Source organism: Nycticebus coucang, chromosome 24, assembly GCF_027406575.1.
Source record: "Nycticebus coucang isolate mNycCou1 chromosome 24, mNycCou1.pri, whole genome shotgun sequence".
NCBI classification, from domain to species: Eukaryota; Metazoa; Chordata; class Mammalia; order Primates; family Lorisidae; genus Nycticebus; species Nycticebus coucang.
Window position 1 is genome coordinate 23,438,658 of NC_069803.1, and position 11,863 is coordinate 23,450,520.

The 11,863-nt window shown below is 46.1% G+C and overlaps 1 protein-coding gene across 1 annotated transcript in view; it reads right to left on the reverse strand.

The window, feature by feature from the left end:
* LOC128576424 (tumor necrosis factor receptor superfamily member 10A-like) overlaps positions 1–11,863 on the reverse strand; it is a 35,584-nt gene extending 23,721 nt beyond the window's left edge. Inside the window, exon 1 of the mRNA XM_053578564.1 lies at positions 11,811–11,863. The gene's annotated coding sequence lies outside the window, so the exon portion shown is untranslated. The remainder of the gene's footprint in view (positions 1–11,810) is intronic.

Genomic DNA, 11,863 nt, shown 5'->3' on the forward strand with positions numbered 1-11,863 from the left:
AGGAGGCTGAGGCAAGAGAATCGCCTAAGCCCAAGAGCTGTGACACCACATCACTCCACTGAGGGCGACAAAGTAGACTCTGTCTCTAAAAAAAAAAAAAAAAAATCTTAATTATTGGCTCGGCACCTGTGGCTCAAGCAGCTAAAGTGCCAGCCACATACACCTGAGCTGGTGGGTTCAAATCCAGCCTGGGCCTGCCAAAAACAATGACGGCTGCAACCAAAAAATAGCCAGGTGTTGTGGCAGGTGCCTGTAGTCCCAGCTACTTGGGAGGCTGAGGCAGGAGAATTGCTTGAGTCCAGGAGTTGGAGGTTGCTGTGAGCTGTGATGCCACAGCACTCTACCCAGGGGGACAGTTTGAGGCTCTGTCTCAAGAAAGAAAGAAAGAAGGAAGGAAGGAAGGAAGGAAGGAAGGAAGGAAGGAAGGAAGGAAGGAAGGAAGGAAGGAAGGAAGGAAGGAAGGAAGGAAGGAAGGAAGGAAGGAAGGAAGGAAGGAAGGAAGGAAGGAAGGAAGGAAGGAAGGAAGGAAGGAAGGAAGGAAGGAAGGAAGGAAGGAAGGAAGGAAGGAAGGAAGGAAGGAAGGAAGGAAGGAAGGAAGGAAGGAAGGAAGGAAGGAAGGAAGGAAGGAAGGAAGGAAGGAAGGAAGGAAGGAAGGAAGGAAGGAAGGAAGGAAGGAAGGAAGGAAGGAGAGAAAGCACCAGAGTGCTAGGATTACGGGCATGAGCCATTGCATCCTGCCAATTTTTTCTAGAATGTTCTCTGAGCATGTACTACCAATACCTAGAAAATACAGAAAAGAATGGATTCACAATCATCAAATTTATTCCTCAAGTTCTTGCCTTTCTTCAATTTCACAAAATAGCTTGACTAATTTTTCCTCTTTTTTTTTTTTTTTGAGACAGAGTCTCACTCCCCCTCTAACTCTTGGGCTTAGGTGATTCTCTTGCCTCAGCCTCCCCCACCACTCACCACAAAGTCTGGCTATTTTTTTGTTGTAGTTGTCGTTGTTTAGCAGGCCCGGGGCCGGGTTCAAACCTGCCAGCCCCGGTGTATGTGGCCAGTGCCTTAACCACTGAGCTATAAGCGCTGAGCCTAATTTCTTCTTTATCCTTGGAATTCTCTCTCATTCTTTTTAACAGTTGCACAGATTTTCTCCCTGCTAGGATGAGCTGAGAAAATACTGTCATGGGAAGTTAGGTGAGAACTTCAGAAAGGGAGAGCTGGTATTCCAACTGGTGGGAGACTGTGTGGGGACCCTCTCCCTGGCTCTATTCTTGATGGTAAAAGTGGCCCAAAAAAGGCAAATATTTTTTAGGTATAACTCCTTCCTAAAACATAGGCAATAAAAGCAAAAAGAGACAAATGGGAGTTCATCGAACTAAAAAGCTTGTGAGAAACAAAAGTGAGAAGAGACAATTTACAGGATGGGAGAAAAATTTATTTATTTATTTATTTATTTTTGCAGTTTTTGGCTGGGGCTGGGTTTGAACCCGCCACCTCCGGCATATGGGGCCGGCGCCCTACCCCATTGAGCTACAGGAGCCAGCCGAGAATATATTTTTGAACCATACATCAGATCAGGGGTTAATTTCCCAAAAAACCCAGGCATATCTTGAAGATATTGCTGGTTCGGGTACAGACTACCAGAATGTAGTAAATATTGCAATTAAGTAAATTGCAGAAATTTGGGGCTCCCCAATGCCTATAAAAGTTATGGGTACCTGGTCCTGTAATCTGTTGAGTTTGTAATAGTATTGTATCTAAAAAATGTATATACCTTAATTTAAAAGTACTTCATTTCTATAAAATGGTAACAGTCATCAGAGAGTCAGAATCTTTCTAGTGACAGAGGAGCTTGCTCAAAGTTGATAGCTTGCTGACTCACCAGGGGGGTGGCCATGGTGATTTCTGAAAATCATACAGTGAATCTTGCCACATCAATGGACTCTTACTTTCGCAAAAGATTTCCCTGTCATGCACGATGCTGTTTGATAGCATTTTACCCACAGGAGAACCTCTTCCAAAATTGGGGTCAGTCTTCTCAAACCACGCCGCTGCTTTATCAATTAAGTTTATGTAATATTTTAAATCTTTTGTTATCATTTCTACGTTCATAGCATTTTCACTAGAAGTAGACACCAACTCAAGAAATCACTTTTCCTTGCTGATCCTTAAAAAGCAACTCTCATTGTTAAAATTATTTTTCGTTTTTTGTGGGTTTTTTTTTTGTGTGAGTGTGTGAGAGAGAGAGTCTCCCTCTGTCATCCTGAGTAGAGTGCCATGGCATTGTAGCACACAGCAACCTCAAACTCTTGGGCTCAAGTGATCTCTTTTGTTTTTTTTTGAGACAGAGTCTCAAGCTGTCTCCCTGGGTAGAGTGCCTTAGCATCACAGCTCACAGCAACTTCCAACTCTTGGGCTTAAGCAATTCTCTTGCCTCAGCCTCCCAAGTAGCTGGGACTACAGGTGCCCGCCACAAGGCCTGGCTATTTTTACACTTGATCTTAGCCAAAAGGCCGAGAAGTGATTGGGCCTGGCTATTTTTTGGTTGTAGTTGTCATTGTTGTTTTGTTGGCCCAGGCTGGATTTGAACCCGCCAACTGCCGTGTATGTATGTGGCTGGCGCCCTAGCCACTTGAGCTATAGGTGCTGAGCCTCAAGTGATTCTGTTGCCTCAGCCTTCCAAGTAGCTGGGACTACAGGAGTCCACTACAATGCCCAGTTATTTTTAGAAACGGGGTCTTGCTTTTGCTCAGCCTGGTCTCCTGAGCTCAAGCATTCCACCCGCCTTGGCCTCCCAGAGTGCTAGGATTACAGGTGTGAGCCACCGGGCCCAGCCTTCATTGTCCAATTTTTATCATGAAATTGCAACAATTTGATCCTATCTTCAGCCTCTACTTCCAATTCTAGTTCTCTTGTGACTTCCTGCACATCTGCAGTTCCTTGCTCCACTGAAGTCTTGAACCCCTGAAAGTCATCCATAGGTCTAGTCAGTTTCTCCCCACCCTGAAAACATAATAGGATCCAGGAAAATGAGTATGGCCAGGCTACCATAATGTAGCACAAACACTTTATCTTATCAATAAGTAATTCAAGTCCTAGTTCATCTTCATGACTCTATGTTGCTTCCCAGAAACAGGGCCTAGATTTTATAGTCTGGGGATACCATTCCTGTTGTGGCAATGCCATACTGTCTCCAGGTTCACAGACACATGTCCAAGCCACTCTGAACTACCCCATCTCCCTTGTTTCTTGGGACCAAATGGTTAGCAAATCCTGTCCATTCTACTCCTCAGAGTTCCCTGCATCCTCCTCTACTTTCTGTGATACCTGCCAATATCTAGGTTGGGCCTGGATATCTGTGTGCCCTTCCCGCATTTCCTCTGTTGCTCACATCCCTCCCCTCGCCCACATGCAAGGAGACATCCCGTCCAGTGACAGAAACAAAGAAGGCCAGGAGCCCTCAGAGGAAAAGGCAGGATGTGCTGCGGGAAGTTCCACGGTACTGGACTTTGTATCCCAGAGTGTGCCAGGATTTGATGATACAATGTATGTACAAATACTTTGTTTAAAAATCTCCATCAAGAATCTGTTAACAGTATCAGATTTGAGAGTGCAAAATAAAAAGTAAGATATAGGGGTATTTAGAATTGTGGGGGGAAAAGAAAGGGAAAAGAACTTTTACCAAAAGTTGGGCACTTACTTTCAAGGTCCAGAAGAAAACAAGCAGTTGAGAGGAAGGAATGAAAAATGTATGACTTTGCCTACAAAGGAGGAAAAATGTCAGACTTTTGGACTGGAAATGCTAAATTTTCAGCTGGGCATCGTGGCACATGCATGTAATCCTAGCCCTTTGGGAGGCTGAAGCAGGTGGAGTGCTTGAGTTCAGGAGCTGGAGACCAGCCCGAGCAAGAGAGAGATCCCCTCTCTACTAAAAAGAGAAAAACTAGCTAGGTGTTGTGGTGGGCACCTGAGGTCTGAGGCTTGAGGATCGCCTGAGCCTGAGACTTGGAGGTTGCTGTGAACTATGATGACCTCACTGCGCTCTACCCAGGGAGACAGACTGAGGCTCTGCTTCAAAAGCAAAAACAACACACAAAACCACCCTAGATTTTCCCAAACAGAAACACGGAGCTTTTAAAAAGAAGAATCCAATGTGGCGCCTGTGGCTCAAGCAGTTAAGGCGCCAGCCACATACACCTGAGCTAGTAGGTTTGAATCCAGCCTGGGCCCACCAAACCACAATGACAGCTACAACCAAAAAATAGCCGGGTTGAGCCTGTAGTCCCAGCTACTTGGGAGGCGGAGGCAGGAGAATGGCTTGAGCCCAGGAGTTGGAGGTTGCTGTGAGCTGTGCTGCCACAGCACTCTACCCAGGGCAACAGCTTGAGGCTCTGTCTCAAAAAAAAAAAGGGGGAATCCATTGTCCTTGAACTACAGTAAGTGATTCTAATCTTCCCATCTCTTCCAGAAGACAAACCACAGACCTCTGCTCAGCTGGGAGCCTCCCCTTCCACCACCACCCTGAGGCTGGGATGCAGGCCTCAGTTTCCAAAAAGAATGGGGGAAGTTTTAAAAAGACAGAAAACAATTTTTGCCAGGGTTTTTTTCAGGCCATCCTTCTGTTACAGAACCCTTATTAGGAAACACTCCTCCATTGACAGGAAAAACCTGTTAGCTAATGAGCCTGGTTCATAGGCAGGGCTGCAATTGTTGGGCAGTGACCCTAATCCAGTGTCACCAAAACACATGAAATGGGTGGGTCTGGTGCCCTTCACCAAGAGGGGGACAGCAGTCCTAAGGCAGAACCTTTAGTAATTTAGCAGGAAGATAAAAAGGAAAGCTGAGGGTCAGCCTGGTGGCTCACGCCTGCAATCCTAGCACTGTGGGAGGCCGAGGAGGGTGGATTGCTTGAACATACAAGTTCGAGACCAGCCTGAGCAAAAGAGAGACCCCTATCTCTACTAAAAAAAAAAGAGAAAGAAATAGAAAAACTGAGGCAAGAGGATCACATAAGCCGAAATTGGAGGTTGCTGTGAACTATGACACCATGGCACTCTACCCAGGGTGATAGCTTGAGACTCTGTCTCAAAAGAAAAAAAAAGGAAAGCTGACAAATAACAGACATATCCTGAGAGGTGGTAAAACCTGAATAGGCGGAGTTAAAGAGAGGGCAAAACTGACCATGGATAACAGTCATCTGGGGATGGGCGTGGGAGCAGTGTTACTTACCACTGTTATAGCAAATCTATTCAGAAAGTATACTAAAAAGACCACTATTTGTCCAATCTCAAGATATCGTGAGTTGTCAATAAAACTCAAAACATGGGCGGCGCCTGTGGCTCAGTGAGTAGGACGCCGGCCCCATAGACCGAGGGTGGTGGGTTTAAACCCGGCCCCGGCCAAACTGCAACATAAAATAGCTGGGCGTTGTGGCGGGCGCCTGTAGTCCCAGCTACTGGGGAGGCTGAGGCAAGAGAATCACCTAAGCCCAGGAGCTGGAGGTTGCTGTGAGCTGTGATGTCACAGCACTCTACCAAGGGTGATAAAGTGAGACTCTGTCTCTACAAAAAACAAAACAAACAAAAAAACCCCCTCAAAACATTGAAGCATTTTCCACCCACACAGTGAAGCAGCAGGCGTCCTTGCTGCCTTTTTTACTACCTGGGACAAATTGTTGGCCTCCCTGTTCCTCGGATTTCCTACCATAAAATGGGCACAGTGATGTATTTTAGAATTGCTTAAGGTTTTAGAGTGAGTTCAGGAGTAGCTCCGGGCATGTAGTAGGCTGCCAGAAATTCCAGCTGTTTTTTTCTGAATGCTCTGCCCATATTCAATCAGAGGGAGTTCTGATTGTCACTCTATAGCCTGACCTCTTCCGTCATACTGTTATTCCAGGGGCGCCAAGAGGTCGATTGAAGCAGTAACTATACAGGTCCGAATCTTACTGGAATAAAGGGTCGATTCTGAGATGTCTTGGGAACTGTGAACTCTCTACCCACTAGGATGACTGCGTCACCTTCCTTTCTTACTCTCTCTATCCCTCCCTCCCTCCTTTTCTTCTTTTCTATTTTTCTTTGTGAGCTGTCATATTTCTAGACATACAAAAAGGTACCAAAAATCATACAGTATACTCCAATGTTTTCATTACCTTGCCTAAGAAATAAGATCATTGCAAACCCCGAAAACTACTCTCTGCCTAAGCTGGTGTGGCTCCTGTCTCATTCATCCCGTGACATCTGCTCGCTACCACATTCCTTATAACCCAGGCCTCATTCTGGAAGCCGCCATCCTCTGATCTCCTCCACTCTCCTTATTACAACTACCTTAGGTGACATTCCTTGCTCTGTTTCAGCCCAGAAGTTTCCCCCTCCTTGGAAATATAGCAATGATTACCTCTACCCCTCACTAGACACAGGCTTTCCTTTGCCTGACTGCTTATGTTCAGATTTGACAATTCTGTTCAGCTGATAACTTGCTTTTTCTTTTCTTTTTTTTTCATATGTCTCTTTGTTTTCCACATTGTGTCTTGTATACATTGTTTAACACAAAGAGCTTACTCAATAATTGCTTGTAGATTTTGATCTTACAGAGACACAAAGCTTGGCCCTATGCATTTGATCTTTTCCTGGAACTGTTCGGCCTTCCGGAATAGCTATTTTATTTCTACATGGTCTGGATGAAGAATGTAGTCCTGGTGGGGGAGGAGGTGGGAGGCCCAGGGGGGCAGCTCTTTCCAGGACAACCCAGATCAACATCCTCTTGTTTGTTGCTGACAGTCTGACTCATATTTTTCTTTTTTTTTGCAGTTTTTGGCTGGGGCTGGGTTTGAACCCACCACCTCTGGCATATGGGCCGGTGCCCTACTCCTTTGAGCCACAGGCGCTGCCCCTAACTCATATTTTTTTCTCCAGTTCCTCTTTTAGGGTATTTGAATGAGCCATGGAAAAAGTGAGGGTGGTAGTGTCTTATTTTTATTTATCTATTTATTTATTTTTAAAAAGGTTTTTGTTTGTTGGTTTGTTTTTTTTTTTTTGAGACAGAGTCTGACTTTGTCACCCTTGGTAGAGTGCCGTAGTGTAAAAGCTCACAGCAACCTCAAACTCTTGGGCTCAAGCCATTCTCTTGCCTCAGCCTCCAAGTAGCTGGGACTACAGGCACCTGACACAATGCCTGGCTATTTTTTTTTTTTTTTTTGTAGAGACAGAGTCTCACTTTATGGCCCTCGGTAGAGTGCTGTGGCCTCACACAGCTCACAGCAATCTCCAACTCCTGGGCTTAAGGGATTCTCTTGCCTCAGCCTCCCGAGTAGCTGGCACTACAGGCGCCCGCCACAACGCCCGGCTAATTGCCTGGCTATTTTTAAAGATAGGGCCTCACTCTTGCTCAGGCAATCCACCCTCCTCGGCCTCCCAGAGTGCTGGGATTACAGGCGTGAGCCACTGCGCCTGACCTATTTATTTTTGAGACAGAGTCTCACTTGGTGCCCCTGGGTGTGGTGCCGTAGCGTCATATCTCACAGCAAACTCAAACTCCTGGGTTCAAGTGATCTTCTTGCCTCAGCCTCCCAAGTACTTGGACTACAGGAGACCTACCCCAACACCCAGCTAGTTTTTCTATTTTAGCAGAGACGGGTTCTCGCTCTTGGTCAGGCTGGTCTTCATCTCCTGAGCTCAAGCAATCCACCTGCCTCAGCCTCCCAGAGTGCTAGGATTATAGACTTGAGCCACGGCGTCTGGTGATAAGTCTCTTATTGCCAATGAACTCTAACATTTCTTTTGATTGAGAAAAGTCTTTCATCATTTTCGGACTAACTTTGAATCTACTACATAGCTGATTCCAGGTAACCATTCCAGGTAACCAAAAGAGGCTGCAGAGGGCTGCCCAGATGTTCCCCTTCCGCCACACGTGACTTCAGTCAGGTGGATGTCCCTTTCAGCCTCACTCTCTGCGTGCAAATGACAATAAGAGCACTACAACGAGCAGTGGCTGAGAGCTTTGGAAAACCCAGAGCTGGTTTTGTTATTGCCACCTTCTGGATCAAGTGCCTTACATGGAAGGCCACGGCCTGAGGACCTGCTGTCAAGGCATCTGTGTAGCAGGGCAGCTCCATCCTCACAGTCACAGGGATTCTCGGTGTTCCCGGTGGCAGTGGACAGAGACCAGAACCCTCTGTGTGTGTGTTTTGCTTAGGAATTGTCAAAATAGTAATGCCTAAAGGCATGAAGGCAAAAGTATGAAGTCTACACTATAGACTTAAGGGATCCAGCTTCTACTTAGGGGCTCAGTATTTACCAGACACTGGTTTAGATGCTTTACACTCATTGCTTATTTAATTCTTACAGCAGCTCTGTGAGGAGGCATTAGCAGCCAAGGATTGCAAATGAAGAAACCTGAGGCCCTACAAGACAGCACAGTTTGCTCAGATAAGTCCCTCCCTGCCTTTAAATGATGCATCTGCACCTTGCACCTCCCTTGTCTGCTTCCAGATTAACCTCTCCCACATGTTCTCTCTTTGACAGTGTCAAGCCATGGCCTGCTTTTTGCCTGCTCTCTGGGTTGCCAAAACCATCCCCACCCTAGCAGCTGTTTTGCTTTACCTGTTACCCTAAGGAAGTAATCAGATTATTGAAAGAGTTAATGTACAAAAATGTTACCAGCGGCATTATTTAAGATGTCAAAAATAACTTCACCTAACAAATGCAATCAGTGAACTTGTTTTATTGTACTCTCAATGAATCCCCAACAATAAAAAAAAAAAAGAAATACTACTTACAGAGTAAAGTGAAGATAAAACTGGAAAAAATAAATAAATAAAATAAATAAAACCACAGGCTTGGTGCCTGTAGCACAGTGGTTACGGCATCGGCCACATGCACCGAGGCTGGCAGGTTCAAACCCAGCCCAGGCCAGCTAAACAACAATGACAACTGCAACAGAAAAATAGCTGGGCGTTGTGGCGGACACCTGTAGTCCCAGCTGCTTGGGAGGCATAGGCAAGAGAATCACTTAAGCCCAAGAGTTGGAGGTTGCTGTGAGCTATGACGCCATGGCACTCTACCGGGGCGACATAGTGAAACTCTGTCTCAAAAAAAAAAAAAGATGTCAAAAGAAATAAATGTCTCAAATAAGATTCTGAATAAGGAAACACTGATACATTCATTTGGTGCAATACTAGGGATTGATTAAAAGATATGTAACATGGGTGGCGCCTGTGGCTCAGTGAGTTGGGCGCCGGCCCCATATACGGAGGGTAGCGTTTTTGAACCCGGCCCCGGCCAAACTGCAACCAAAAAGTAGCTGGGCGTCGTGGCGGGCGCCTATAGTCCCAGCTGCTTGGGAGGCTGAGGCAAGAGAATTGCGTAAGCCCAAAAAAAGCTGGAGGTTGCTGTGAGCCGTGTGACATCATGGCACTCTACAGGCGGCAAAGTGAGACTCTGTCTCTACAAAAAAAAAAACAAAAAAGATATGTAACAAAATGATTAGTGACGTGCAGAAATGTTCAAAATATGAAAGGTGGAGAAAATGGAGATTATTAATAGCATTTACATGAGGTGGCTTTAAAACAGGTACCCAAATTCTCTATTTAATATTTTCCCTTCAAGAGACATCGCAGAATGTGAACTGCAATTGATGACTCACCTCTACTGAGCAGGGTACAGGAAAAGTGGCAGGATGTGCCTTTTCTGAATAGATTACAAAAGGTATTGCAGCTTCCGCTTTCTCTCTTGGGGGAATGCAGCTACAGGACCATGAGAACCCCCAACCAGTCCTCTCCAGAAGTCCCTGCAATAAGGAACTTGAGGCCTCTTGCCCTCCAGCAACAAGAAACTGAGGTTTCTGCAACAGCCACATGATTGAGCCATCTGGGCAGGAAACCCTCCAGCTCAGCCAGCCCCACAGAGACTGAAGCCACAGCGTTGCTTTTGCATAACTGCCCAAAGCCAGAACCATCCAGCTAAACTGCTTCCAGTCCCTGTGAAAGGGGTGGCCTGTGCAAAATTAGTAAAAAAAAAAAACAGGAAAATATCCAATCCTGCAATTTGCTAGTAACGGTTAATTCCCTCGCAAACAGCACCCTGAGGATTTGCTTCCAGGAGCCCCTGAGAAGCCCATAGATCAAAAGGAAATGAAAATTTTCTTTACAATCCCCAGACTATTGGCTAAATTTGCTTTTTAGAATTTGTTCCTATAGCCCCAAGTGGTTCCCGAAAAGCTCCTGACAGACAACTAGAGGGACAGACTCCAGGCCTTCAAACTGCTAAAAAATCATATATTTAGGGCAAAATCAAAGCCGATATAACAGTTTCACACAGCCTGATTGTATTTTATCTGCTTGCAGCTGCCAAGAACAAAAGTGAGAAGAGCCATGGTGGCTCATACCTGTAATCCCAGCACTCTGGGAGGCTGAGGAGGGTGGATTGCCTGAGCTCACAGGTTCGAGATCAGCCTGAGCCAGACAGAGACTTGCTATCTAAAAATAGCTGGGCATTGTCGTGGGCACCGGTAGTCCCAGCTACTTGGAAAGCTGAGGCAAGAGAATAGCTTGAATGGGTGTGTTCCATGATCTTCCCATCATTTTCATACCTCACCCTCCATATAGCTAATCTAAGTGCATTTCATTAGACATAAATGAGTAAAACCAAGTGAAGTAGGCATGGGTTTGGGGTGACTCAATGGTCACTAGTTCTCAATGCATCACGAATATTGCCTATTGTAATAGTTATCTATTGATGTTCATTAATGTTGGGGGAACCAATGCAGCCGCACACAAACCCTTTTCCCCTCCTCCTCCACTCCTCCGAAGACAAAGACACAAAGGATTTAGCTAGCCCAACCCCCAGAAGTTTTCACAAAAGGATCCTGACCTTCCAGGCAAGCTGTGAAATTTGCACACCCTCCATGGCCCCATATAAAAGGGGTCTCTAACTGCCCTTGGGGTGCAGAAACCACCTTTGCCCTGCCCAGGCAGGTCACCCTCCCCTTTCAATAAACCTGAACTTCTCCTCTGTGGCCTTGACCTCATCCCTGGGCACACCATTCACACCATTCATATGGTGCCCAAGAGCTGGGACTGGTGGCTGACTGGAAACTGGCTGCTGGCCTCCATAGTCACCCTAGTTTTCTAAGAACCTAGTGTGATTGTGCCCAGATCCAACTCTGCTGACCTGCTTATCTGTCAGAGAGTCTAAGAGGTTTTCCCCCAATTGCCCTTCAGATGTGGGTGAGGTCTCTAAATAGCTTCAAACAAAACCCTTTTGGCTCCGTCTCTATGTCCTCTCTTCCCCATTTCTTCTTGGCTCCTGCCTAATTAGAGGGTTTTATCCCAGGGCTGTGCTCTCCTCTGGGGTCTGGGACCTCAGTTTGGTTTGTATTTTGCTTCAAGCCTAATGCTGGGCCCTCTTTTAGGCTTTTTAAGGTCCCAGGGACTTTAGGTCCTCTGAGAAGAAACAGGGACTCCTGACCTTTCTCAGTCTTTCTTTGTCTTTCCCGCCTGCGTTTTGGGAAACAAGGGATGCCTCCTTTTCCACCCAGGTAGGGGGAAGACGTCTGAGACATGGGAGCTGGTCCTTCCACCCCCCTCAACAGAGACACCCCGGGGGTGTCTCATCCAACCTCCATACAAATTAGAAAATGAGACCTTTAATTTCAATATCTTCAAGAACTTAAATAATTTCCTCGCCCCCAAAATTGCAGATGCACTTAAGTCCTCTATCTTGGGGCCTTTCCCTGCCTCTTCACTTACCCCTCCCTATCCAGATCCTGGCTCCAACACCTTTCCCTCTAGCTTCCCCAGTCTTCCTGCTTACCTTCCCTCCTCCAGGGAATTCTCCAGCTCCGACAGTCCCTTCACCTAACCAAC